Source organism: Canis lupus, chromosome 1 (genome assembly GCF_011100685.1).
Source record: "Canis lupus familiaris isolate Mischka breed German Shepherd chromosome 1, alternate assembly UU_Cfam_GSD_1.0, whole genome shotgun sequence".
NCBI classification, from domain to species: Eukaryota; Metazoa; Chordata; class Mammalia; order Carnivora; family Canidae; genus Canis; species Canis lupus.
In genome coordinates this window covers 20,911,376-20,939,314 of record NC_049222.1, presented here as the reverse complement: position 1 = coordinate 20,939,314, position 27,939 = coordinate 20,911,376, and the positions used below count along the sequence as shown (strand labels likewise).

At 40.8% G+C, this 27,939-nt stretch overlaps 1 protein-coding gene across 1 annotated transcript in view; it reads left to right on the top strand.

Annotated features, from left to right (window-relative positions):
- Nucleotides 1-470: 470 nt before the first annotated feature.
- Nucleotides 471-27,939, top strand: part of RAB27B (RAB27B, member RAS oncogene family) — a 137,769-nt gene continuing 110,300 nt past the window's right edge. The window contains exon 1 of the mRNA XM_038525946.1: nt 471-550. The gene's annotated coding sequence lies outside the window, so the exon portion shown is untranslated. The remainder of the gene's footprint in view (nt 551-27,939) is intronic.

Here is a 27,939-nt window from a genome sequence, read left to right as displayed (position 1 = left end):
CTGGAAGTCTTCATTTTTTTTTTAATTTTTATTTTTTGCATTTATCTTAGTTTAGGTCTCCAAACTCAAGATGCTATCAACCGTGGAGTGTTTGGGCCTTTACAAACAGTCTGTGCAAATGGTAAGAGAGACACCAAACTTTAGGAAAAAAAAAATCCCCTGCTTCTCTCTTCTTGTGTCCTTTACATTTCACACGTGGGCAGAGAAGCAAAATGAACAGATAGAGTCGAGACAGCAGATGTGCCCCCCAGGTTCCCCGGGAGCAGCCTTCCGGCTTTGACATCCTCAGGAGCACCATCCGATCAGCGGGCGGGATCGGCCCTGGTCCTTCCCGGGTGGGCCGCGGGGTCGGGAGATGTGGGAGCCCCCGCGTGGCGTGGGAGGCGGGGGCGCAGGAGGGGGGGGGGCGGGGGGCGCGGCCTCGGGCGGGAAGGCGGCGCTAGGACCGCGCGGCCACCAAGAGGCAGGCCCGCCCGGCGAGGCCGAGGCCGCGAGCGCCGCAGTCCCCGGGAGCCGCGGGCCGAGCCGCTCCGTCCTCCCGCCCCGCGAGGTATGTGCTGGCTGTTTGCCCTTGACGTGGCGCGGTGCTCGGCCGCCCGCTGGGTCCTCCGCTGGGTCCTCGGCTGGGTCCTCGGAGCCCTCAGGGGCGGGCGGGACCGCGGCGCCGCAGGTGCGCTCGGCGGGCGGGTGGTTGCCCCGCGGAGGACCCCGCAGCCCAGTCCGCAGGCGGCCCTGGCGGGGGGGGGGCAGGTGTGCGGGGTCCCGCGGGGGGCGGGGGGCAGGTGTGCACGGGGGGCGCTGGATGTGCGGGGTCCTGCGGGGGGTACAGGTGTCCGCGGGGCGCGCTGGATGTGCGGGGTCCTGCGGGGAGACAGGTGTGCACGGGGCGCGCTGGATGTGCGGGGTTCTGCGGGGGGCAGGTGTGCGAGGGGCGCGCTGGATGTGCGGGGTCCTGCGGGGAGACAGGTGTGCACGGGGCGCGCTGGATGTGCGGGGTCCTGCGGGGGGCAGGTGTGCGAGGGGCGTGCTGGATGTGCGGGGTTCTGCGGGGAGACAGGTGTGCACGGGGCGCGCTGGATGTGCGGGGTCCTGCGGGGAGACAGGTGTGCACGGGGCGCGCTGGATGTGCGGGGTCCTGCGGGGAGACAGGTGTGCGAGGGGCGTGCTGGATGTGCGGGGTTCTGCGGGGAGACAGGTGTGCACGGGGCGCGCTGGATGTGCGGGGTCCTGCGGGGAGACAGGTGTGCACGGGGCGCGCTGGATGTGCGGGGTCCTGCGGGGAGACAGGTGTGCGAGGGGCGTGCTGGATGTGCGGGGTTCTGCGGGGAGACAGGTGTGCACGGGGCGCGCTGGATGTGCGGGGTCCTGTGGGGGTACAGGTGTCCGCGGGGCGCGCTGGATGTGCGGGGTCCTGCGGGGAGACAGGTGTGCACGGGGCGCGCTGGATGTGCGGGGTCCTGCGGAGGGCAGGTGTGCGAGGGGCGCGCTGGATGTGCGGGGTCCTGTGGGGGTACCGGTGTCCGCGGGGCGCGCTGGATGTGCGGGGTCCTGCGGGGAGACAGGTGTGCACGGGGCGCGCTGGATATGCGGGGTCCTGCGGGGGTACAGGTGTGCACGGGGCGCGCTGGATGTGCGGGGTCCTGCAGGGGTGCAGGTGCGCGCCGGGGCGGCCCCGAGCACCTGCTGGTGGGCTCCCGGCCGGGGTCCTGGAGCTGGGTGGCGCAGGGGCTCCCGGGCATCCACGGGGCGCGCACCCCAACGCTCGGGGCGGGGGTGGCCGGGTGTCCAGCGCAGGAGCCGGTGCCTCTCGCCTGTCGGTGGCCGCCTCGCGGGCCGCGCTCCCCCCAAGACTACGGTCGGTACATTACACTTGGAAACATTTTTTTAAAAAACGAGTCTCGAGGAGCCCCTGACCTGTTCAAGGAGAAACCTGGTCGCGTGCGGTGAGGGAGTATTTGCTGCCAGGAGACCCCAGTGAAGATCACTCTACAGAGAAAATGGGACATTAAGTATTTTACCCATCCGCTGCTGATGCTTCTGTGGGGCCTGGATGCCAGTTTCTTGCATTAAAAGCTCTTTGAAAAAACTTCGAAGCCTTGTCAGGTTGGTAGGTTAGATTACTGCCTCAGAAACCAAGTCGCATTTAGGTGTCTTACACCAAAATGAAATAGGTAACCGCACCTCTAAATGAATGGAATGTTGAGTCCTATGCAAGGTTAATTCCTGGGAAATTTTAAGATAGACGGTGGCATTAGCTTTACTTCAGGAAAGAAAATGATCAAACTGAGACCCATAGCAAGGCATCAACCCTGAAAAATGTGACTTTAATGAAAATCATTTTCTTTAAAGATTTTATTTATTTATTCATGAGAGACACAGAGACAGAGGCAGAGACACAGGCAGAGGGAGAAGCAGGCTCCCTGCAAGGAGCCCGAGGTGGGACTCGATCCCAGGACCCCAGGGTCACGGCCTGGGCTGCAGGCGGGGCTAAACCACTGAGCCACCTGGGGCTGCCCAAAAAGCATTTTTTAAAAGAGTTTAAAGTATATTTAATAGTTCAAAAATTATATCTTTCAAGTACTTGCATGTGACACGCTGAAATACCACAAATGAGATTTATAACTAAGTATTAAACTTTTGAAAATATACCTATAATTCTCCTACAACTCTTCATTAGTTACCAAAAAAGAGGTACAGAGGATATGAGAGAGGGAGGGAAGGATTGAGTCTTATTTTATTGTTCTATACTTCTTTATAGTTGAACATTCTGATGGAATGTTTATAAATATGCTACCTATATTTTTTAATGTAACAGATTACAAAGGGTTGTAGCAATTAATTTGCAAAATCTATAAATGCAAATGAATACAATAATGTAAAAATAGCATGTTAATATTACGCTATGATATTTCTTAAACAGGGAAAATCTTTTTTTGAAAACAATGTCTTCTAGAGAAAGTTGGGGAAATCAAACTGGAGGTAGTAATAGACTTTAAGTATTTTGTGAAGCAAAAGAAAATATTTACGTTTATTTTTAGTTGGTGTAACAATATGCTACATAACTCCTTGAGTTTTCTGTTGATAAATTTTCTCCTTTTTCTCTTAAAAAAAGAAGTTTCTGTAATTCTGTCTGGGAAGATGACTCAGTCCTTTCAAATTAAAACTTGGTTTTCAAAATTCTTGCCCAACATGTGATTTGCAGCCATAAACTCTAGTTTTATGCCATATTCATTATACATGCCTTACCATAAATAATCTAAAAATAATTTGATTATATGTTGGGTCTAAAGATTCATTGAATTCAGTGATGATGGGGGAGAAAAAACTGGGGAAGATAGATCCTATTCAGGATTTGATACTCTTTGCAGTACATGAACTTTGTTTCTGAATTTAAGTCCTGAAATTAAGTCCCCTGGCCAGACCCAACTGAAGACGATGGACACAATGCTCGGCAGAAGTTCAGAGTTGCTGGCAAACCAGTTGGGCTTAAGCTGCAGAATAAAAGGCAAAAGCTAAAATTAATTTGTTAAAGTGTGAAAGCAGTGATTATCTGGTGATTTTTTTATTCCTGAGGATAATCTCCTTAGGCCTTGAAAAGTCTGGCTTCCCAGGATATCCAGATGAATATCAACATTATCTAGATCTACTGGATAGTAATAAGGTAGAAATTTCTAAAAGATTAATTTTAGCATACAAATTTTTATTTAAAAGAGGCTCAGCAAATAGCAAATCTGGTTACACCCTGATTTCACCCTCAGCAGTGCTTTTTTTCTCTAAAGGATATAATATCTTCTGAAGTAGGGATTCTCATGTGAAGTGGGTACTCAGGAAGACATTTAAGAAAGAGTTGAAAAAAGATAACCTTTATAATATTAAACCACCCAGAGGGAGCTAATGTAATAGGAGAAGAGGACCACCAGCAAAACTTGTGTCATTTCAATTTACGTTTGTTTTAGTTTTCTGCTTTGAGTAAGGAAAGATGTCTTCTAGTAGAAGGCACAGAAAATGCAAAAAATTACCTGGGGGCTGACTTCCAATGCTCAACCCTGTGGGAAGCACGGAGTAAGTGTTGGTTGAAGGGATAAAGAAGCAAATGGAAAAAAATGACAGAGAGTCTTTGATTTGCCCTAAAAGGGGTTTACAATGCTAACAAGAGTGTTTACAGACCAGACCTGTTGGCCACATATACAAGCCACAGTGAATAGGAATTATATGTAACTTGAGAATTTCCTTGAAATTTTCCTTGGAATTCTCTAATTGTGATTTTTTTCTTGTGAAGTGAAAGGATTAAAGGAAACGGAACAGGAGTACATCAGTAGCGCGTTCGTAGCGTGCTCATGTTTTGTTGGAGTTTGGCAAAAGGGAGAAGTTACTATCCATGTCGTTTTGGGAATAAGATTTCTTTAGAGCGAAGGTTTCGTTTCCACAATTGATTTTACTTAAAAAGAAATAAGTTTGTAGGAACAGCAGAAAGCTTTTAAATAAATGAGATTCAGCCTTTAGGTGAAAAAGACCAATTAGCAAAATGAAAGGTGTACCGTGGATTGTTGATAAGCGGTTTTATCCAAAACATTGTGTGAATTATCCCTCCTGGTTCATGCAATTATAACTGATGTGGACATGGGACACACACCACTCATACACTCTTGCTTCCTCCCACTTACGTCTTTCATTTAATAGGGAAGAAGTTAAACCCTAGAAGTTAAACACGAGGAAAATGTTGATAAATATTAATCATGATTTCATAGATGGTTAAGCAGCAAATGAGCTTTGCTATCCCCCAAAATATCATGTAATCATTATGGTTTGCATTTTGGAATCACACTATAAGATTTTATGGACACAGCATTAAATTTTCTTGGATTATATTTATTTATTAGATATTTGTCAATCCCTCACTGGTTGCTGCGTATGAAAGCCAGACCAGTCAATAAGATAGGTCCCACTATTCGTGGGCTTCATTTTTTGTGGAGGGAAATAGGCAACAAAAACCAAATATTATAAACCAAGTACACCATTATTTAAATTCTTTTAAAGTCATTATAGCTTGTTATAAATTAAACCAGAGTATATATAATAGGTACTAATTTGAAAATTAGAAGAGAGTAGTATGATAAAGAATGACCTGGTGGTTTCTTTAGTTGTGGTTGTCTGGAAGACTCCCTGAAAAAGTGACAGATCTTCAGGGATCTGAGGGAAAAAGCCAAGTAATGAACAGCATTATTAACAGAAAGAGTGCAGGCTTCATGCTGCAATTTAAATCCGTGGTAGGTCAGTCTTAAGTCTTGAAATCTTGAGCATTTTACCCCCTTGATAAAACTTTACAGAGTTTTGAAGAAAATAAGTAACGTATCCAAAGAGTCCATGACAATATCTGGAGCAAATTTAATTTCCATTGTGACTTAAAGAGTGTCGTTGCAACTTTATGAATTCATTCCTTTGACTATCTAGTCAAATAAACCAGTATGGGCCATTCATTGTATTCTTCTGTGTCTCCTTCCTTAAAGTCTTGTGGTGATTCTCTACCATACAATCGAGGGAGGAAAGACAGCCACTCCCACAGACGGCAGAAAGAGAGAGCATCATTCCTGAATCTTCTAAAGACCAAGTCACAATGAAGAGCCTTCTTAGGTGTAGTTGTGGTACATTTGTGAGGGGGTCTCCTCAGAAACCACCAACACCGTGGTTGATAGGGATTAATTAAGGTGCTGTTCCTCCCAGGGAATGCTGGAGGGAGAGGACCGCGAGGACCACCTCCAAGGAGGTTGGCGTGTGTCCCCTGGCAGGACTGTGCTTACTGGACTTGGCCTTCCCACACAGCATCTTGAGAAGTGCAGTGAGATGAACGTGGCACTTCACAGTGCATAGCACAGGATGCAGGCTCAAGTCAAAGAAGTGAGTTCACTGATGAAGAAGGTAGTTTATTAATGCTTGGAGCAACTTATGTCTAAACACTTCGGAGTTTTGCCATCTCATGAGTGCACAGCCATAGAATATATACTTGCTCCCAGCAACCCGATGCTTTCCAAATACCTATATGTCTATATATCTGTATACATATTTGGAAAACAATATATGATATATATAATATATATGATATATACTGCTATATATATTGCATGTTATATATATTTACATATAATTGCTATGTAGGTGTTCTACTTTGTAGTGTGGAAAATAGCTATGTGGTGATTTTTAAGTGTTTCCCCCCTATTGCTATTGACAATACAACTAGGTATAGTGGCAAATTGTTCAACAGTATTTTCGCTCAGTCCTTTCAAAGGAAAACATTAATCCTAGGTGTTATCAGCTAGACGTAGGTGAAGCTACTTTATTAGAAGAACCCAAAATAGAAAACTAAACTAAAATAGAAGCATGAAAGAGGCACACGTTGAAAAGAAGCAGGGGTAGGGGAAGAAAGTCCCTGACATGTCAAGATTGGATGTGGCAGGCACAGATAGATTGGCAGGACCAGAAAAAAAGCAAAGGCCCTTTCTGAGGATAAAAACGAAGTCAGGAGGGTCAGGACAGGAAGTGGAATTCAAGTTCATGAGCTCTTGCGCTGCTAGTATTTAGATCTGTCTGTAGCTCTGTCTTGCTCCATTTGTGCGTCCTTGAAAATATGACTTTATTTAGGTCTTGGTTTCTTTATTGCAATCTATTGAATTTTAGTAATAAATTAATATCACTAAGTGAGGGAAATATCTAACAGGCAGATTATTACTAAATTACATTTTAAAGCAGAAAGCATCATTAAGGATCGCCTGAGTGGCTCAGTTGGTTGAGCATCCAAATCTTGATTTCGGTTCAGGTCATGATCTCAGGATTGTGAGATTGAGCCCTGCATTGGGCTCTGTGCTGGGCATGGAGTCTGCTTAAAATTCTCCCTCTCCCTCGGCCCCTCCCCTCTCTCTAAGAAAAAAAAAGACATAATTAAGATTTAAAAGGGCTGTTAATTAATGATTAAACATACAATTCATCAGCAAGATAGATCTATCCCGAACCTGTAAGCATCTAATAATACAACCTAAAGTAACATAAACAAAATATATAGTGAGATTGTACTCAGATTCACTCAGAAACTGGGTAAAAACTAATAAGGCTGGCAAATTGGAGCAATACAATTTATAATTTATACTTTGAAATTTGAAAATTGTAACCAATAAAGTTACTCTTTGTAAGCATACATAAGCAGTCTTTTTACACATAAAAATTTACTAACAAAATACAAGACAAGCCTCAATAAATGACAAAGATCAATATCATATAGTTAATGTCCTTTCGATCACAATTGAAAAAATGTTTTTGTATCAGAAACTCATATAGTTCAATTCAGCTATATACAATATAAAAGGCAATATAATCCAGACTAGTAGAATATAGAAAAGGTAGAAAATAATGTCTAGACTTAGAAAGAGCTATTAAGTCTCATTTGACCCCCATTAAAAATTTCACTTTTATCCATGCATCTCATTGAGATTATTTCTTTTTTTATTTAAAAATTTTTAAAAGATTTTATTTATTTATTTATTCATGACACACACACACACACACACACACACACACACACACACACAGGCAGAGACACAGGCAGAGGGAGAAGCAGGCTCCATGCAGGGAGCCTGAATTGGGACTCGATCCCGAGACTCCAGGACCATGCCCTGGGCCGAAGGTAGGCACTAAACCACTGAGCCATCCAGGGATCCCCCTCATTGAGATTATTTCTAACCAGGTTCATTTTCCAGCTTTTACCTGAGGGTACTGTGTAAGGGTTTAGATAAAAGTGTTCTAAACTGAACACTGTTGAAATTTTCCTGTTCAATGACATCTGCACGATGACCAAAAAAATGATCGATTTATAATAAATCTATGATTCTGGTTTTTTTTTAAAAATTTTATTTATTTTTTCATGAAAGATGTATATAGAGAGGCAGAGACAAAGGCAAGGGAGAAGCAGACTCCCTGTGGGGAGCCTGATGCAGGAGTCGATCCCAGGACACTGGGATCATGACCTGAGCTAAATACAGATACTCAACCCCTGAGCCGCCCAGGTGCCCCCAGGATTCTGGTTCTAGGGCCAAATTTCTACTGGGCCTACTCTGGTAGCTATCATGCCCTGTAGGTAAAGCCTCATGTTCAAGGTTAGAATTAACTCATAACTGGATTTTAGATGGTCCATATTGCAATATCCTATATTTTCTTCATATAGAAAATATTCCAGTCACTGTAAACAAATACCAACCAAATCCATTATTGATGGAATCCCAAAATAATTCATCTAGGTTGTGACTATTGTAGGTGTTATACTTTTATCTATGTTGTTTTAATTATAGTCCTGTCTTTCACTTCTTTTATAAACTATTTTTTAAAGGCCTTAAAATATTAAAATTTGTCATGACCCTTAACAGACCATTCTAGTGCTCTTTTGGAAAAATTTTAGTCATTTACAAGTTTCCACTTGTGTAAAGTCAAACTGGATCAAAATTCCATCTGAGATCCCCAGGAGCTTTGCACTTGGTGTGAAAAGGGTGTGGAGACTTACTATCTGAGCATTGCTCTCTGAAAAAAAAAATGACCCTATTTTATGCCTTGACAAAAAAATTCTCGAGGAAAGATATAAATCTCGTATCATTCTATGTGTATGTCAAAAGTTATCTATCTTAAGGACAAATGGCTCAATTAAAGAGCAATTGCTCTTGGCAAAGTGGATCACTTGAATGGTGCTTTTTCATTTTGAATAGATTCCTTTAGTTGTCACCGCAATAAAAAAAACCTTAGTGTAATCCCAGTCTGTTTGAGTCCTTTTCAGAATGTTAAGATTTCTTTCTCTCAATAATACTCTGCCTCTGTCAATGTGTTTAAACTTTCAGTTTTAGAATGTTTAAGGTGAAATTTGGAAGGGACTTTTGAAATCTTGGTCCACCACCTCCCCTTTAGAGATGACGATCCTGAAGTTCCCAGTGGTCAGGTCCTGTTGTGCCAGATATGAAAGGAGGATCTCGTCTTACGATTTGCACCCGGGCTTTATTATATCAGCATATAGTTTGTGAAGGTGCAATTTCAAAATGTAAAATCGAAACTCTTAGGCAAATAGAAAATGAACATGTGAAAAAAATTTCTTTAATTCATTAACTAATGAAGGATATCACTCAGATATAATGAACAGTTTGAAAAGCACATATAATATATATAAAATATATAGGCAATAAAACACTTATTGTATATGAGACATATATCTCATATATATAGGCAACTTTAAAAAGAAGTGTTAGGATAATATTGTGGATTTCTTTTAAAAAAAGATTAATCTTGGGGCGCCTGGGTGGCTCAGTGGTTGAGTGTCTGCCTTTGGCTCAGGTCATGATCCCGGGGTCTTGGGATCAAGTCCCGCATCCGGCCCCCTGCAGGGAGCCTGCTTCTCCCTCTGCTTGTGTCTCTGCCTCGTTCTGTTCTCTCATGAATAAATAAACAAACAAACAAACAGATAAACAAATAAATAAATAAATTTTTAAAATCTTAAGAAATAAAAGGTTACTCTTTGGGGTTACCTGTTCCATCAGGCAAAAATTATTTGCATTTCTACAGGACAAAAGCCTACAAGTTAACAAGTAACTTCACTAAATCTGGGACTTTTAATCAATAATAAGCAATGAGATGAACTAAGTATTTCTCTTAGAGAATCCTTGGGTGCTCTTTGTCCCCATGTGTTACTCAAAGTACTTTCCGCTCCTCTTTTGCCTTATTTCTGCAGTCTAGATCAGGGATTTACCAACTATGCTTTTGTGCCAAATCCAGCCCATCACCTGTTTGTTCTATAAGTGAAGTCTTACGGGAACACAGGTTTGACCTGATTCTTTCCACGGGTGCATCAAGAGTGTTAATTAACCAAATAGACTTCTTGCAGTTTGCTCTGTGAATCTAGGGTCTCACTGTATTATTAATCACTAAGATCACAAAATTAACTTCTGTCTGGAAATTTTCATCGTCTGGAGTTGGACTTTTAAATTCTCTTTTAGTACCTCTTCTATCCAAGGTCTGGGAAACCAACTCAAAAGCACTCTCTCTACTAGCTTTTATCTGTTATTCCTATAAATTTAGATGAAATCTTCCCTTCTAGAGCTTCCTCAAATTTGCTATTGTACCTAACCTTTTGGAAGTAACCTTTTTACTGCCTGTAGGCAGGGACTTAGGTACTAGACCAGCTTTATGAACATCCAGTCCATATATGTTCCTTAATGATGAGCTGCCAAACTTGATTACATTACATAAGAATCCTTCTCAGATATGACACTCCAAGCATAGACTTTGCTGAAGCATTGATTTGTGCAGTTACATCCTAGTAAGAATGGGGACACATCGATATTGATCCTATGTAAATAACCTATTGCCATGGAAAGTAAAGAGATGCAGTTAAAATATTTGCTTCTGAATTCCTAGTGGGTCAGCGAGAGTCAGATATCATTTAGAACATTAATTTAATAATCTTCTAAGGTTATGATTAGAAATAGCTTAAGAAGAAAGAGAGAGGGTTTCCTGACACATTTATTAAAAAGTAGGATGTATGTTGGTAAATTGAATACCAATAAAAAATTAATTTATTTTTTAAAAAAAGTAGGATGTTAAAATAATGCCAACCATATTCCAGACAACTAATCACAACTAAATATTCCTCATGAGCTCATTCAGTTCTGGTGATAAACCCCTGGTTTCATGTAATATCTGCTTCTGGACTCGAAAGAATCCAGCAAATCCTAACTTAATCCACTGGTACAGCCTGAAAGTTGTCCAAGGCATGTGAACGTAGATCTCCCCAGTGGTCGACTCTTTGAAGAGTACTTGGTGCTGTCTTTTTTACAAGGCTCTGGGACTGTACTATGTTGAAAACACCAGTTTTGGCCTACAGTTTATAGCAGAGCTCTCAGGCAGCATCAACAAACAGAATTGTTGATGAAACTGATGGTGATTAATTTATAACAATAACCAATGATGTCAGAATTGAGGGGAGTAAAGTTTTCTAATAGGTTCTCATAATGGTTTGACCAATGCTTTCCCCGAGGGTAAGAACATATTATGGAAGGCACTGAAGAGTCTCCAAGGCCGTTCCAAAAAAGCATCTAATTTCTGAAATATTTGTATTAATTCTTTTTGACTTATGCAAATTAGCCTAAGGAAGTCTGAGCCTCTCTCCTGCTTATACAATTCTTCCCTGTAGCTCTTATAATAGTACTGTACTAATGACTAACTGTGGAGCCGCCAGAAAAACCTAATTGTTTCTTGCATCTTTTTTCTCTCTCTCTTTTTTACTTTTATAAAGTAAAATAACAAATATTTGTGATTTCTGAGACTTCTGAAAAATCTCAAAAATAACTTTATGAATTAATTTTAAGGACTATTGGGGGTCACCTCCAAAACTACTGAGGTCTAATTTGCAAATCACGACTCTGGCAAATATGAAATGCACATGTGTAAACAACTTCACATAACTTATTGATGAATAAGGGAACTCGATTTATCACTGCTGCAGAGAAAATATGAGAAATATTTATATTTAGGCAATTTAGTATGTTAGGATAAAATTACTGAGTCAGATTTTGAAACTTGCTAATACCCAAACAGACCATAAATACTTGAAGTTATTTGTCCCACTGGGAAAAAGGGTTTGCATATTTAATAGAAAAATTCTACAAATTAACAAGTAATTTTACTAAAGCTAGGGCTTTTAATTAAGACAAAAAGTGAGACAAACTAAGCAGTATACTCTTCTGGACCTGTGCTGTCTGGTAAGGTAGCCACTAGTTTTTTAAATGTGTCTATTTAAACTTCAACTTAATTAAAATTAAATATAACAAAAACTTTAGTCTCTCAGTCACACTATTCACTTTCTACATGCTCCATGGCTGCACTTGCCTAATGGCTACCATACTGGGCAACATTTCCATTTTCACATAAAGTTCTTCTAGACAGCCTACCTACACAATCCTCAGATGGCCATTGACCCTGTAGGACATTAAAGGTGTGTTGCCCAAAGTTTTGCCTTACTTTCAAGCGTCAGAGAATTTTTCTGACACTTTTAAGTGTAATAGAATTTATAACCATCTAAAAGTTAAAATTAGATAGTAAATATCTACAATTTGAGTAAACTTTGTAAGTATCATGATCATGCCCAGATGGAAAATTATATGAGTACACCAAATGATGCATGATATATTTTGGTATTATTATTATTTTTATTTATTTATTTTTTAAAAAGATTTTATTTATTTATTAGAGAGAGAGAGAGAGACAGGCAGAGACACAGGCAGAGGGAGAAGCAGGCTCCATGCAGGGAGCCCAACGTGGGACTCGATCCCGGGTCTCCAGGATCACAACCTGGGCTGAAGGCGGCGCTAAACCGCTGAGCCACCAGGGCTGCCCGTATTATTATTTTTAAAAAGGCTTTAGAGCAAATAAATTTTCTTAAATTATGATGCTACCGAAATATGTCATGTATCATTTAGTTTACTCAAGGTAATTCAATCAACTCTCAAAAAACCATAGAAGTTGGGATATAGTGAATGGTTCTGGTAAAACAGAGAAGGGTCAAAACAGAAAAGATGTGAGTCAGGGCAACAATGGTATCTAAGGAAAGTTGTGTAATCTCTTGTTTCGCATAGAATTCGACTTTTCCATGCTCAATAATGGTAAAATGGAATTGCACATATTGCTGTGAAAGTAACTTCCACCTTAACCAGAACCTATGTTTTATAATAATGATAGTGCAGTAAGGAAATAGAATGTGTATCAAATAAAATGCTATTTAAAATTGTGAGAATTAATTTTATAGTAGAGAACTGCTTTACCTTGGCTTTCTCATTAACAAAATGAAAGGATTATTTCCCTGAATTTCATTATTGTTTGTATATTTCATCATTTATTAAACAGATATGAGGTACCTATTATGCAAACAGGAGAGCAACAGTGTCTCCCCATCTTGAGGGTGCAGACTGGTAAGGAAGAAAATAAACATATAACAGAAAATAAACGTAAAACAAATTAATTACAAGTATCCTAAGTTTTATGAAAAAGTACTTATGACAGGAATCCTTTCTTAGTCTGTTGGGATGCAGGCTGAGTGTGTTTGGGGCAGGACAGAGTCCAGAAAGTCATGTCCAAGAAATCGGATATAGAAGATAAATGGGGATTTTCTAGTAAAGGAGAGTTGTGAAAGGAGTGATGTGGAAAACTTCCGAAAGGGAACATCATGTAAGAGGTCTTGACCAAAGAGGGAGCATGAGCATTTGAGTTTTTGATGCATAAAGCTTAGACTTGAAAGAATCACATTATATTGCTATTATTTCCTTTTTGTGACAAAAAGGAAAGATTATTTTCTTCTATCAGACTGCAATCAAAAAATTAGGTAAGTAGACATAATCCTAGTGCCCCACTTCTTATTCAAAATCGCCAATTGTGCTTCCCTCTGTGGAAGAAAATTGCCCATATAGTTACCTTGACTTCCACTAAGGTCTGAAGTGGAAGAGGCCAGCTGCTGTTGCTGCTGCTGCTGCTTCCTCTTCTTCTTCTTCTTTTTTAAGATTTATTTAGTTATTTAGAGAGAAAGTGCATGTAAGAGAGTAGAGAGGGAGGGCGGGAGGGGGAGAGAGAGAGGTTTTAGCAATTGTAAGTAAAGTTGCTCTTAACAACCATGAGCGGGTTTTGTGTGAACGTAAAATTTTAGTTCACATGCATAAATACCAAGGGATATGATTGTTGAATTGTACGGAGAGAGTGTGTTTAGCTTCTTTTTCTTTCTTTTCATTTATATAAGTTGCTAAGAGCAAGGGGTTCTAATTTTGATATAGTCCCATTTCCCTTTTGTTTCCCAGGTGAAATCTGAAACTGGCTCCTATACACAGAGAGGGAGGTGAGACCATAGGTAGACTGACTACTCCAGATCCGTAGGTGGCGGTTACAACAAGCAAGGGGGCTTATGTACAAGGCTTGTCGTGGGTGGCTGCAAAACAAAGAGAATATTAAAAGTTTACATAGCGGCCTTAACTGTGTCTAGCCACTGTCCAGCTGGTCTCAACAACACATTGCTCTCTCAAGGTTGCATCCTTGAAACCGGCTTCTAGTGTGGGGAAGGACAGGAATGGGGGTGCAGAGCTTCCCATGGCCTGGGTTCAGCTCTTGGGTCAGCAGGTAGTCACATCCTCTTGACGGCCTTCTCCAACACCTTTTTTTTTTTGGTCTTTCATGATCTGTGCATGGTCTGGTGACAATTTCATGACTAGAGGAAAAACTCATTCCATAGCTAACATTATTATGTGGCATTACTTGATTGATTCTGCATAAGGCAGGAATACTGAAGATCTTTATAAGAGTGATTTTTATCTTATGCTTTTTATTAACTAGTCCCCCGGATAATGAAATGATTCATAGACATTGTCCCCCTAACTCCTTGGATGTCTAAATAGAAAGAGTTATAGAGCCTCAGGGTTAGGAAGGAAATGATAAGACATTCTTTCCATCCATTGGATAAACATTTTAGCAGTCAGATCATTTTTCTAATGCACATTTCCAGAACCTTTTCTCACTGTAGGCCTCCAAGTAGCATAACTCATCTGGGTGTTAGAACAGGCAAGGAAAAAGGAACTTCTAATTTTTCATTTATAAGATGCCTGCCCGAATTTTCTCGGCTTAGCAGTGAAACGTCTCCCGTCAATGTATCACTTACTTTAGAGCAGATTTGGCAGTGGCTGAAATGATTGTACGGACAGAGTGAGAGCTTTCTAATCAGTCAGAGCTGGGCATGTGTGCTGGCTTAGCAACGTGGACGAGTCACTTAAATATCCTGGGCCACAGTTTACCTCATCTGTAAAATATAAAGACTAGGATTTATTTACACCAGAACATAGTTGCCTCTCAGTAAATGGTAATTTTTTTAAAAAACTGATTAGTGATAGAAATGAAATGCAGAGAGAGAAATTTTATTTCTGGTGCATTTTTGTTAATAGAGGAAAGCTGAGAAATTCACCATCAAGAAAGATGACAAGGTTAAAAACTTGGATTTTATTTTCCATAAATCCTACCTAGGTTTTTGGTCAAGATAATAATCTACTTGTGGTCTGCTTTCTTATGAAGCATGTCCTTGGAAGCGATGAATATTGAATAATATCCTTGGCAGACAATACCAAAGAGCCAAGTGATATCACAATGATTTTCAAACACAAAACAAAATTAAATATTACTAAGGGGGGGTGGAGATGTATCTCCCCATGGGAACTTGTGAATTTTTGAATAAGTAAGAAATTCTCATGGTTCAAAACTCAAATAGTAAGACCACCCCAGCAAGACTCGCCTACATTGCTCTCCTCACCTGTCAAGTTCCCCATATCTCTGCCCCCTAAAGCTCATTGGTTCTGTTACCTACTCAGTATTTCTCTACGTCGATACAAATATGAATGTCAAGTCTTTTCTCCCTTTTCATTACACAAAAGTTTGTGTATGTACTGTTGTATATCTAGCTTATGAAGCATATATATGCGTCTGGAAAGCCTTATGAATTAGCATGCCACCTCTGCAGAGTGACCAGGTTGAGCTTCTACGCAGCATTCCAGCCTTATTGCTGATGCAAAATCTTTTGCTAAATAAAAAGTGGCCCACCTCTCAGCCTTGCTGACTTAGTTCTCCTCTTGCCTAGAGGCAGAATGTGGCTGTTGGTAAGAACTCAAGGCCTCTGTAAATTTTGAGACCATTTCTAGAGTTTAACTACTCATAAAAATAAGCTCTGGGAATTCTGACATTCTTCCTTCTGGCAAAATCGGTCCTGAGGGATTGATTCTAGCCTGAAGGCTTGTGATAACGAATAAAGGTGTTTCGGTATAAAAGTTAATGCAGCTTTTCATTGAAGAGTGAATGTTTTCACCTGTAGAGCTTGAAAGGACAAAGGATGCTAAAGCAGTCTTCTTTTCTGAATAGAGCAAATGACCTGGGAAGAAACCTTTCTAAAGCAATTGGTTGTAAAGGTGACTTAATTGTCGCTCTGAAGGAAACTGTGAACTAACTCCCAAGAAAGTACGTGAGAGTCCCTTCTCTGAGTCAGAATGGTGGGTGTCAGAGTCACTGTCATCAATGCAGTTTATTTTGTAGCTAACATTTCTGGGTGTAGTTTCATCTTTCTGAGCTTATAAGCATCCTAACTTGTTTTTAAAACCTCAAAGAACATACATAGAATTATCTGAATTTATAATAATGGAAGGCAGGATGAAGTTAGGGTCAAATATACAAATATTATAAAGTATAAGGTCACTTAAACCATTCACAATTTATCTATTAAGAATTCGTCTGCTATCTCTGCAATAGATTTACCCTCATTTGTGGCTTTGCTTCTGTTAATAATCAAGTTTATTTGCATTTTCTGAGTACAAAGCAAGTAATTATAAGAACAGGTGCCCTGAAGACAGCTGAATGGTAGGTGGAAGCCAATCTGGCTTCCCTATTTTCTGTGTTTCTAGATTGTGAGGAGAACACAGCTAATCCCTGGAGCCAAGCCAAAGGAGGAGACTGACGACTTGAATATCAAGGCCAAAGGCCCCAGTTGTATAACATTCTGGTTTCCTCTGCAGATGGTGGCCATAACCCGGGACATCGATGGTAGGTCTCATCTCCTCGAAAGTGTGCATGACAGCCCTGTAAATTTTGCATTCATGCTGACTTAAATCATAGGGACAAGTTTTGATAGGATGTTTGAATCCTGTACTGCTTTTGGAAACCTCTGAGAACTATCCTCAACACGGGAAGGGATTCTCAGCAATCTAGACAGGAATATATACATATGTATGTATTCCTATATAACATAATTTTAAGCTTGCAAAGACATCAAACTCATTTTTGATACCAATTATGGCACATCTGACCCTTCATCCTATGCTACTACCATGTGGCTTATCATTCAAGTACTCTGCTGTTTAGCTTTTATATGTTTTCAACATTTTATAAGAGGATCTTAACAAACTGAATTGTAAGCTTTTGTTTAGCAGAGGCATTCCTTTCTTTTTTAAAAGAGTTTATTTATTCATGAGAGACACAGAGAAAGAGGCAGAGACGCAGGCAGAGGGAGAAGCAGGCTTCCTGTGGGGAGCCCGATGAGGGACTCGATCCCAGGACCCTGGGGTCATGACCTGAGCCAAAGGCAGATGCTCAACTGAGTCATCCAGGTGCCCTCCTATTTTTTATTCAGTAGATATATATATATTTTTAATTTTTATTTATTTATGATAGTCACACACACACACACACACACACACACACACAGAGGCAGAGAGAGAGACATAGGCAGAGGGAGAAGCAGGCTCCATGCACCGGGAGCCCGACGTGGGATTCGATCCCGGGTCTCCAGGATCGCACTCTGGGCCAAAGGCAGGCGCTAAACCGCTGCACCACCCAGGGATCCCCTATTCAGTAGATATTTACTGAGTGCCTACTATGGACCAGATTCTCTCAGGGACCGTGATAGAATCCCTGCTGTCCTGGAGTTCTGGATAAAACTTCAAAAATATATGAGTGCATCTAGGGGATGTTAGATGGGGATAACTAAGTAAGAGCAAGAGCTGAGGGAGCCTGGACTGACATAGATTGAGTGGTGAGGGAAGGAAACGCTGACCACATGCTCCTCAGGCAAAGACTTGAGTTCAATGAGTGAATGAGCCACATAGATAACAAATACAGAAAAGAGCACATAAGGTGGAAGAATGGTTACTGGTAAACAGTAAGTGCCCTGAGCCCGACATGGGACTGTGACATGGGACTGTGTTTGTCATGTTCACAAAGAGCAAGGAGGTAAATATGACTTGAAAAAAGAGAGAGAAGGATAATAGGTGAGATCAGATATGCCAGAGAGAGGCAGAGTGGATAGCGTGAATAACGTGGAACTGTGACCTTTCTGCCCAGGGAGATGGGAAGCCATTAGCAGAGGTGATGAGGGCTAGGGAGCAAGAGTAGAAGCAAGGAGACCAATTCCAAGGCTGTAAAAATAGTCTAGACAAGAGATAGTAGTAGTTAAAACCAGTAGCTGGAGGAGTGATTCCAACATAATTGATACAGTAAACATCTCTTAAGAGAACTTGCCCCAAGCAGTGTGACTGCTTCTGGGCTCTTGACCATTTGTACTGCCTCTTGTAAAATGGAGAATGAATTTCAGGTTAATCAAATAGATTGATTTCATTCATTTGAAGGTTTATGAGCCATGGCTACATACATCTTTTTGACAGCTCCTATTGGACCCAACGGGAAGATCAACAGATATGAATCTTTAATACTCTTTTTCCTACTTCATTTCAGGACAAGGTTTTTAGTTATTTTTATTTCAAAATGTGATAAAGAATCTTCTAAGAGAAGGTAAAACTTTTCTTTATGTTTTGGGCTTCACCGACAATACTAGAATCGTGAGGCACAGATCATAGGTGACCCTGTATCTTATCACCTACAATCTAGACTTGTTACTTGTCTCCTTTTACTGGAGGATGTCTGGAAGTCAGGGCCAATGTCATCTGATGAAGAATAATATTAAAAAAGGAGTCATTGGAGCTATTCATTAAGTCAGTCAGTTTACAAATATTTATTGAGGTATGGCAGTGAGTTGACCACCATGCTGGTGAGGACAGACCCAAAGATGGATGTTGCAGTATGGTTGGTGCAATGGCACATACATTACAGCTGCATAGAAGCATGATGTACCGGCCATAGGATGTATGTGTGCAGAAGGCTCAGAAGGAGCCTAGAGAGGGGGGAGGTATCTCACTGTACATAGGAGAGGTTTAGAAGATGTTGATGCATGAAATGAATCTAGAATGAGATTGTTAGGTGGACAAGGAAGTCCATTGACTAGTTTTGGAGAAAAGTGAAATTAGTAGAAGTCTTTCTAAAAAACAGAAATAGTCCCCAAGGTGGGGTGGTGGTGGGGAACTTGAAAGATTACAGCATGGTTATTAGATGGCAAGAATAGCCTTTACTGAGGTCCCAAGTATTAGGTAAGAATTGTAATTGCCAACTGGACGAGATAAAAACCAGAAAGTTGACTTTGGTGTCTGGATAGCAAGAATGTTATTCGATAGAGCTGCTACTATTGGGAGGCTCTATGGGAGGCCTGAGCCCTCAGCAACACTGATAGTTTTTAAGGACTTGTTTTGAAGTATTGCCACATGGGTCATACCTTAATCTGTGAAAATGTTCCTGAAACTTTGCAAGGTTTAAAAATAAATTTGACCTTATTTTATGTAGATCAGAGGAGCTTATAGGTATAGTAATCATATGCTTAATGCTCTTTATATTGTTAACACTCTTGGTTTCTGGAGGCCTTCTAGCTTGCAGTGAAGACCGAGGGGACTGGAAAAATCAGACTTGATTTTTTGCTCTATCACCTACCTGCTCTCCTTGCTCCATGTTTAGCCTTAGTTTTGGCATCTGAACAACTGAGAGAATAATAGTACCTTCATCCCAGGGTTAGAGTGAAAAGAGAAATTATTATATGTAAAAGACTTAGCCAAATGGGCGTCCTATATTAAGTGCTTACTGCACATTATTCTCAATCCCCAGCTCACTTTTTGTATGCCTGTATTTCCATGATGGCTTTGCCCTAAGTAACTTATTCTCAATATTATAATATAAACCAACCTTTATCTGAAAATCTTGGCTCAGAGGCCTGGAGGAAAGTGGTTTCCTGATAGTAAAGAGAAGCAGGACAAAGATTTAGCGTTTACCTGTAAGTAAAACAAAATCAATCTCTCCTTGAGCCGTCCACTTCTCAGATCTCCATGAAGCTGAGAAATGTGCGTCTGCTTCATATTCCCCTATAACATTCCATCATACCAGCCAAGACAAAATTTCCATGTTTGGCTTTGGCTTTCCTAGCCGACTTTCTAGTTCATAGTACCTGCTCCCCACAATCTCAGATCTTCTATAGCCTCTAGCTACTCCTGAGTTGTCTTCTAGTTTTACTTATAAAAGAGATTGCAGCCTTCAGAGTTGTTTTGTTTTTCTATACCGGTGACCAAGTTTTGCTAGCCTAATGTCTCATGGTCTTAGTTGTTAATTAATAGGGGTTGTTACTTAATTAACAGCCCCTATTTATTATATATAATTAATTAATAATATATTAATATATTGTTCCTTCTCCCGGGTTAAAAGCTGCAAAAGCCTTTGAATATATAGATGTCAGTTTTAGACTTATATGTAGAGTAAAAAAATAAAACCCTTACTTATCAAAATGGGTAAGACCAATGCCATTTTGCCATGAATATGAATTATGAATTGTGAATGATAGCTTGCGGTATTTTGTAGATGACCACAGTGGATGATTCAGTCTAAAGAACGTGGGAGGATTTTTAAACAAAACTGAATGATAGTTCTTGATGTTTCAATGTGTGTGTGTGTGTGTGTGTGTGCATGCGCATGCACACACCCATGTATGAGTTCATTTAAATTCTTTTTGCTTCCCACACCCTGCCTACCAAATAATTATGACATTCGAAAATATACATGGATTTCATAGCCAGTGTCAGTTATTAGATCGTGAAATTAGAATTTCCGGCTCGAGTATTTTATAGTCTCTTTACTTAGAATTTCTCAGTGGTTGACCCTACCCTATTTAAAGTTACAATATATTACATCCACAAAATCAGCTAAGTTCTCATAAGGATTAACGTGTTTCCTGTGAGGATGGCTCTGAAGGGTCAGTCTTCTGAGTGCTCTGTAGAAACGTCAGAATAACCATTGTGGGAATTCAGTGAGCTGGAATCTCCCAGAACTTCATGGCAGTTCTCACACCTGTGCCTTAACATGCTTTGAGATTCACTATGTAGAATGTCACAAGTAATTTCATGTTGGTAAAATGCAAAATTTCCCAAACGCAATTGCCTCATGTAAGCAGGTTCAAGGCTCTTCCTAAAATAATGTGATTCTTTTGAGTGAGAGGAAAGGGGCTGTAGGTACAGACATCGTGCATATGGTTTAAAACAGATGTTCCCAGCCCCTAGCGTACTGCGGACTCCTCTGGGGAGACTGATCAAATTCAGATTCCTGGGCCCTGCTTCTGAGGAACCTGGTGTCATAGATCTGGGTTGAGGCACACATTTGCATCATTAACAAAACCCAGGAGACCCTGACATGGGTGCGTAGAGATCACATCTTCACAAACAGCGGCTGGACATCACCAAGGGCAGCCAGTCTTGAACAGATCCCATGCCTTCCTTCTGGTCTGAATGCCCGGTCCTAGTTCCCAGCCTAAGACTTGCTGGTATGTTCTCAGTCGCCAGAGTTTTGGCTCACAGACCCTCACTTCCTGTGACAGGTGCTGACAGCTGCCAATTCCTGATATATGAGTCACCCTCCTCCTCAAATGCGCTAACAGAGATTGTAAAGGGCTTCCGTAAATTATAGTTTGCTTCCATCTACAAATAATAGCACAAAAAAACCCCTGAAAAACATTTTTTTTCATTTCTAAAAAGAACACATTCATATGAAAAAAAGCCATTAAATGGATAAGTCCAGAACAGCTAAAATTGTAAGTTATCTGGACGTGAAGAGAGATGACAGGGAACCAAGAAGAGAAGGAGATTTTTCTAAGGATTTGTAGCATTCCCCCGCAACACTACAGACAATATTAGAGGGTTTTTTTTTTTCCTGCAAGCTCTAACAATGTTAGCTATATTTTTATTGCTGATTAATACTTATTAGTAATTATGCTCTTTGCTTTGAGCATTTAAAAATACCTACTGACAAGCTTTTAAAAAAATACCTACTATTCTTGAGTCCCTAATCATTGAGGTTTGAGGTCTTATATCAATTAGTGTCATGCTTTCAATCACATTGTGCTTAAGCTAGAAAGACAAATGACTCATGCTGCATTTATATATGATGGAAGTTCCATTTTTCCTTAGTAGCCATCCTTTCAAGTATGTCTCTGTCTGTTCCTACATGTCAAGGGAACTACTTCCTTCGACATTCCACCGGTGAAGTTGATGACCCTTTTCAGAATCTTACAATGATTCAACTCTGGAATATTATAAGACAAATGTTCTATTTCTAGTCAGATAAGAGAAGATAGGGACTAGCTCTCAAAGCTCCAGGAGTGTTTGTTTCTCTGTTTGGGTAGAGAAGTGAAGGATAACAGCACATATTTTACTTAGATTTTTCATGTTTAATGTTTTTAGATGGTTCTGAACCATTTGATGGAGATGGGACCTTCCTTTCCCTTCCTCATTTCTTGCTTTCTTTCAGTTGCCATTGAGAGAGCACCTATTCATGTTCAGGCAATATGGTTAACACCAAAGGAACAAAGATGAATACAAAACCGTCCTTGACAGCTCTCCCAGAGATAATAGTCTGGTTGAAAGGGGAGAGAAAGAACACAATAAATACTATACAAGGCAATAAGGACTGTGAGGGGAGTATATCCTGAGTACCATGGAGGTATTCATAATTCATAATGTTTGTTTGAGTGCCAGACTCTGCCTAGCTACTGAAGATAGAGTAAGCCACTGAATTCAAGGAGCTTACATTGGAGAGAAGGAGGAGGGTTACTTTTAGAGATAGAGAATTGCACAGAATGTTATGAAAGCAAAGAAGAGCTGGGGGAGGCAATGGGGATAAGGTATAGTTTCCTGGAAGAGGATGTAACGTATGTGAGAATCTTAAATGATAGGAGTTAGCTAAACAAAAGGTAGAGGGCCAAAGACACAGGTCACATAGCAAGTTGGAGGGGACTGCAAATGATTGATTTTTTTCTAGAGAATCGAGTCCTGGACAGAGGCTGATAGAAGCTGTGAGTGGAGGGGGAGACAGGTACCGTCCACAGAAGGATCCAAGGCCAGCTGAAGACACGCAACTTTATCTTGTCCTGGGGAGAGCAGCTGAAGAGGGCAATGGAACAGCACAAAATTTACGTTTCATACCCTGGCTGTTTCATGGCTGATGCATCTAAGATAACACTAGAAGCTTTGGACATCGTAGTAATACCGTTTGCAAGAAGTAAGAGCCTTCGGTAGGGCTGAGGTGGGAGTGTTGAGGAGGATGGTAGGAGAAATAGAGGAGATGAGATCAGTAACACTTAGGGATCAATTGATATGAGAAGTAGTGATAAAGGGAGAAATCAAGAATGATGCCCTGAGTTCTAGCTTAGTTAACTGGATGGATGGTTATGACACTAACTCAGAATTTTGGGGGAGAGACAGGCATGAAGAGGAAGACCATCAATTTGGTTTTGGACACCTTGATTTTGAGGTGCCTGGATCACTCTTGGGAGAGCTACCACAGGTGATGAGATATTTGAACACGAAAGGAATCTAGGCAACAAATGTAGATTTGGGGCTCATAAGACTATAGGGGCAGTTGAATCTGAGTTCAGTTTTGGGTACAATGAATTCAAAAATCCATTGGAAGTGGCAATGCAAGTCTAAAAATTCAGAATTGAGACTGAGACACGTTATCTTGAAACCAGCAGCAAGTATATGGACTATATTTCTCTCTGATCACATAAAATATGATTAACAAGGTAGTTAAGTCTACCCAAGTGCTAAAGGGAAGATGTAAAAGACGAAAGGAAATTAACAAAGCAGAGAATAAAGAAGATCCATAAAAATTGAGCATCACATCTATCAGGTTTGTGAGAAGGCACCTGGGAAAGTGTCACAGGAATTAGAGAAAATGCTGAGCTGGGAAGGTCGATCCCAAAATTAACATTTCTGGAGCTTCGAAGTAAGAGTTGTTCCCAGGTTTTTAGTTGTCCTGGGTGGTCCCACCTGACTCATATTCTAGGACCTAAGTTGTGAGGTTAGGATGAGGACATGGTTCTTGTAGTCCAAGAAGTTCTGATTGCTCGCAATCATTCACTGAGCCCTTCCTAACTTCCTAACACGCCACTGTAAATTTTCCTGTGCTCAATTCACATAAATCGAGAGCATGGTGAGTGGTTGGCCCACTTCTGAATAAATCTGTAAACCTAAGCATGAACCTGTCTTCATTCAGTCTTCTCGGCAACTCTCAGCCCTGGCTGCCCACGGGAATCATCTGGGGAACTTTTTTTTTTTTTTTAATATTTTATTATTCGTTCATGAGAGACACAGAGAGACAGAGACATAGACAGAGGGAGAAGCAGGCTTCCTGCGAGGATCCTGATATGGGACTTGATCCCAGGATCCCAGGATCCCAGGATCAGGACCTGAGCCAAAGGCAGAGGTTCAACCACTGAGCCACCCAGGTGCCCCCATCTGGGGAACTGGGGAACTTTTATGAAGCAAGATGCGTTGGTCTACTCTCTTAGAGAGGACTACTTAATTGTGGTGGGGTGGGGCTCAGGCATGCACATGTTTTAAAAATCCCCCAGGCGATTCTAATGTGCAGACAACATGGAGAAGCACTGCTGTCAAGTAAGGAAATACCTGCTTGGCCAAATCAGTGAAGAAACCCTCTGCATACATGTAATAAATAATGTATATGAACATATGATCACCTTGTGAGAGGCTGTTGAGGGAGGAACTAGTAAAACCCTAAGAAAGCAGCATGAAATAGGTTTTTGTTTTCTTTGTGGTTTTTAACCTTAAAAGGCACCTGTGCTAGGGTAGGGAGTTGACTCAGGCATAGAAATCTAGACATTTCTCTGCTCCTTCAAGCAGCCAGATGTCTATGAAGGTCCTTCTGTCAGCAGAACAGGGAGGCCTGCTGTATCCGACATTTGACTCAGCCCCACCCACACGGATGGAACAGCTATGCCAGATGTATATTTATAATCACTTTTCTTGCAATTTTTGTGCTCTTTTCCTGTTTTCCCAACTATCCCCTTGCCTCTCCACTTTCTGGAAGTAGCACATTCCAAGACTCTTATTCTAATTTATAGGCTTGGCTACTTAATATCCATCTGGCTTTGGGTACTTTAATTCCTCTGGCAACTGTTTCTTCATCTGTATCAGAGTTGGTTGGGAAGGTTGAATGAAGGAACACATCTGAAGTGCTTAGCCCAGTGCTAGACGACAGATTGTGGGCTCTCGAAAACATGAGTAAAGCCACACTGCAGTTCTATACGTTATTTGTAATGTATTTTACTGTTTACTTATCATGTCCTTCCCTAGGTTTTTCTCTAAAAAACATTTCTATAGGCTTGCACAGGTGTCTTCATCTTTCTAAGTACTTCAGCATTTATTTTCTTCTGAGCTAAGGAGAGCCCCAATAAAACAGGCCAACAGTTTGGCCCGCAGAGGATCATCACTCAGCAGTAGTTTTATGGTGCAGATGCCTGGTCTGACCCCACATCCCCATCTTTATTAACATTCAGTTTGAGTTCCTGGTAGGAAAAGCCAATAATAGCAAATGCCCCTATTCCAGGGTAGCCACCAGAGTTCCGTAAGCCAAATGAGTCTGTAAACAAGTAATCTAGATGTCAATGGGTAATGGTTATGTGAAAATATCATACAAGAGGACACTGAATATTACATGGGAAGCAAGTAACAGTGTTGGCCGCAATCTGTTGCCTAGAGCCCTGCATGAAATCAAAAACAATGAACTCGTGGAGACCTCAGTCCATTCACAGTGACTTTGTTTTCATTTGCCCATTTCAAGACCGATTTAGTAGTATTGTCAATTTGCGATTTATTTGTTTCTATGTGAAAGTGAAAACATCCCTCGTTGAAGTAAGAACGGTAACTGAGTAGTGTTATCAATCCATTGAAAAAAGTGTGGGATGATAACTAATCTGTTGGCTGAGTAATTAACATCACCTCCCCATACAAAATTCAACAAGAAAGATCAAGAAGTTCCCAACCTTCAGTGATACATTTGCTTTAAACTAACAGACGTACAACCTAAAAGTGCCATTTTATATTTCCTTGCAATCCTTAACACTATTTCTGTCGTTTCTTTATGTCTACCGTCTGTCTGGTCCTCTTTTGGCTGAAAGTTTTTCCTTTCTATTCCACATCGCACTTAACTGATTAGCTCTCCCAGATTATTTTAAGTGACTCTACATCATGTATCATTCAGGGCACCAAATGCTGGTTCAGTTTTTCTAGACCCTAAAATGTTTTTTTTTTTTTTTTAACATGGGAATCAACCACGCTGTTATTCAGAACTCCCCCATTCAAAGTGGCAGGTAAGGGAATGCTGTGGCTCTTCACTCCAGAACTGGGGTTGCATGGGGACACCTGCCCTGCCGCCTTCTGGGCTGAATATGTCTATGAGTCCAGGCGAGGGCGAGCTGCAGGCCATGCTGTGATATAAATGTGTCCAGTTTACCTTAGCACTTTGTGAGATACTCATGTTAAATGAAGAGATGAAGAAGGAAGGTGAAAAGGGAATAAACTCTCAAGGTCAGTTGTGAAACTTCCTTTTGCTTAAAAAATGATGAATTGCCTGTGCCTTTCACCTTCATTTTCAGAAACTTCTTTATTTCTAAATAATGTTTCATTCTTCGTATAGGTAAAAAATTACTAGGGTGATCCCCATTGAGACAGTTCAACTAGATCTATCCAGTATGGCCCCCGGGGGGGGGGGAGGGCGCGGGGAAGGGCTTCAAATAGGGTGGTTTCTGCAGTGGGCACTAGGGGTCAGGATAGAGCCAGGCATCAGATGGGCAGAGGGCCCTTAGGCTCCGGGGCTAGCTTGTGGGGGGTGGGGTGGGGGAGTTGGGGGGTGGGCAATACCCAGCAGTCCTGGTTTCAGAGCAGGAACAGGCAAAACGTGTCAATTAAGAGATATACACAAACATCAACAGGTGTGAATCCTGAGCAGAGTAGGAAAGTGTGCCTGTCACAAGTATTCAAAGGACATCAGAGTCAGAACAAAAAAGAGATCCTGGAATCCCATGGATACCTGAGCTAATTTCAGGGTAAATCAGAACCAAAACTTGGAGATAAAATTAGAGCTTTGTGGGGACAGGAAAGAAAGTGTTGCCCTAGCAACATCTCAGTGGGTTCTACACTACAACTTGTCTGTTGGTTATTAATTAAAGGACTATTTCCTTATAACATTTGCAGTGGGTCATACCTTTGACCATATGCTTTTTCATCTTAATCTGAAAGATGGTGATGGATGGTAAAATAATAAAAAAGATAGTATGAAATTCAATCCACTCTTTCCTGAGAAAGCTGTTATATAATTTTATCAATTCCAGTATCTTCTGCTGTGTATGTCCACTAAAAACTGAATGTGAACACGTTATATAAATGTAGCAGGGACAATGTAATCTGTTTCTGAGAACGAGCATTTTGATGGCATAGAGACCAAGAAGGGTTACATATTTCTTTTTCTTTGTAAATATTTAAGAACTAGACAGTCCTCGTTGAAATTATCCTTGTAAGAAAGGAAAATAATAGGTCTTATGAGGCCTGAAGCTTATAATTCTGGGGACAGCCTCTTTGATTTGATTATAAATTAATTAATTATGATTACAAAATTAGATATGGAAGCAAATAATTATCTGACATGACAAAAATCGCAAGAAATCCTATATTCTTCTAATATCTGAAAAATAGAAAAAAAAAGAAACAGAAAATCTAGAAATATTTTTATTCATAAATTGACACTTCATAATACCTTGTTTTTCTATTTTTTCTATGGTTTTTTTTTGGCTTTATGTACTTTTTATGATAAAGATTTGTAAGATTTTTAAAAAAGATTTTATTTACTTATTTGAGAGAAAGAATGAGAGAGAAAAAGAGAGAGCACAAGCAGGGGGAGGGGGAGAGCAAGAAGCAGACTCCCAGCTGACCAGGGAGCCCGGCGCGGCTCAATCCTAGGACCCGAGGATCACGACCTGAGCTGAAGGCAGATGCTTAACCGACTGAGCCACCCCTGTAAGATTTTTTTAAAGGAAAGAATAGAAAGGTAATCCGGTCTCTGTTAACATAATTGATCAGAATCTGTTTGTGTGCACACTCTGGCATGTATATACAGATGTATTTAACTGATTATATA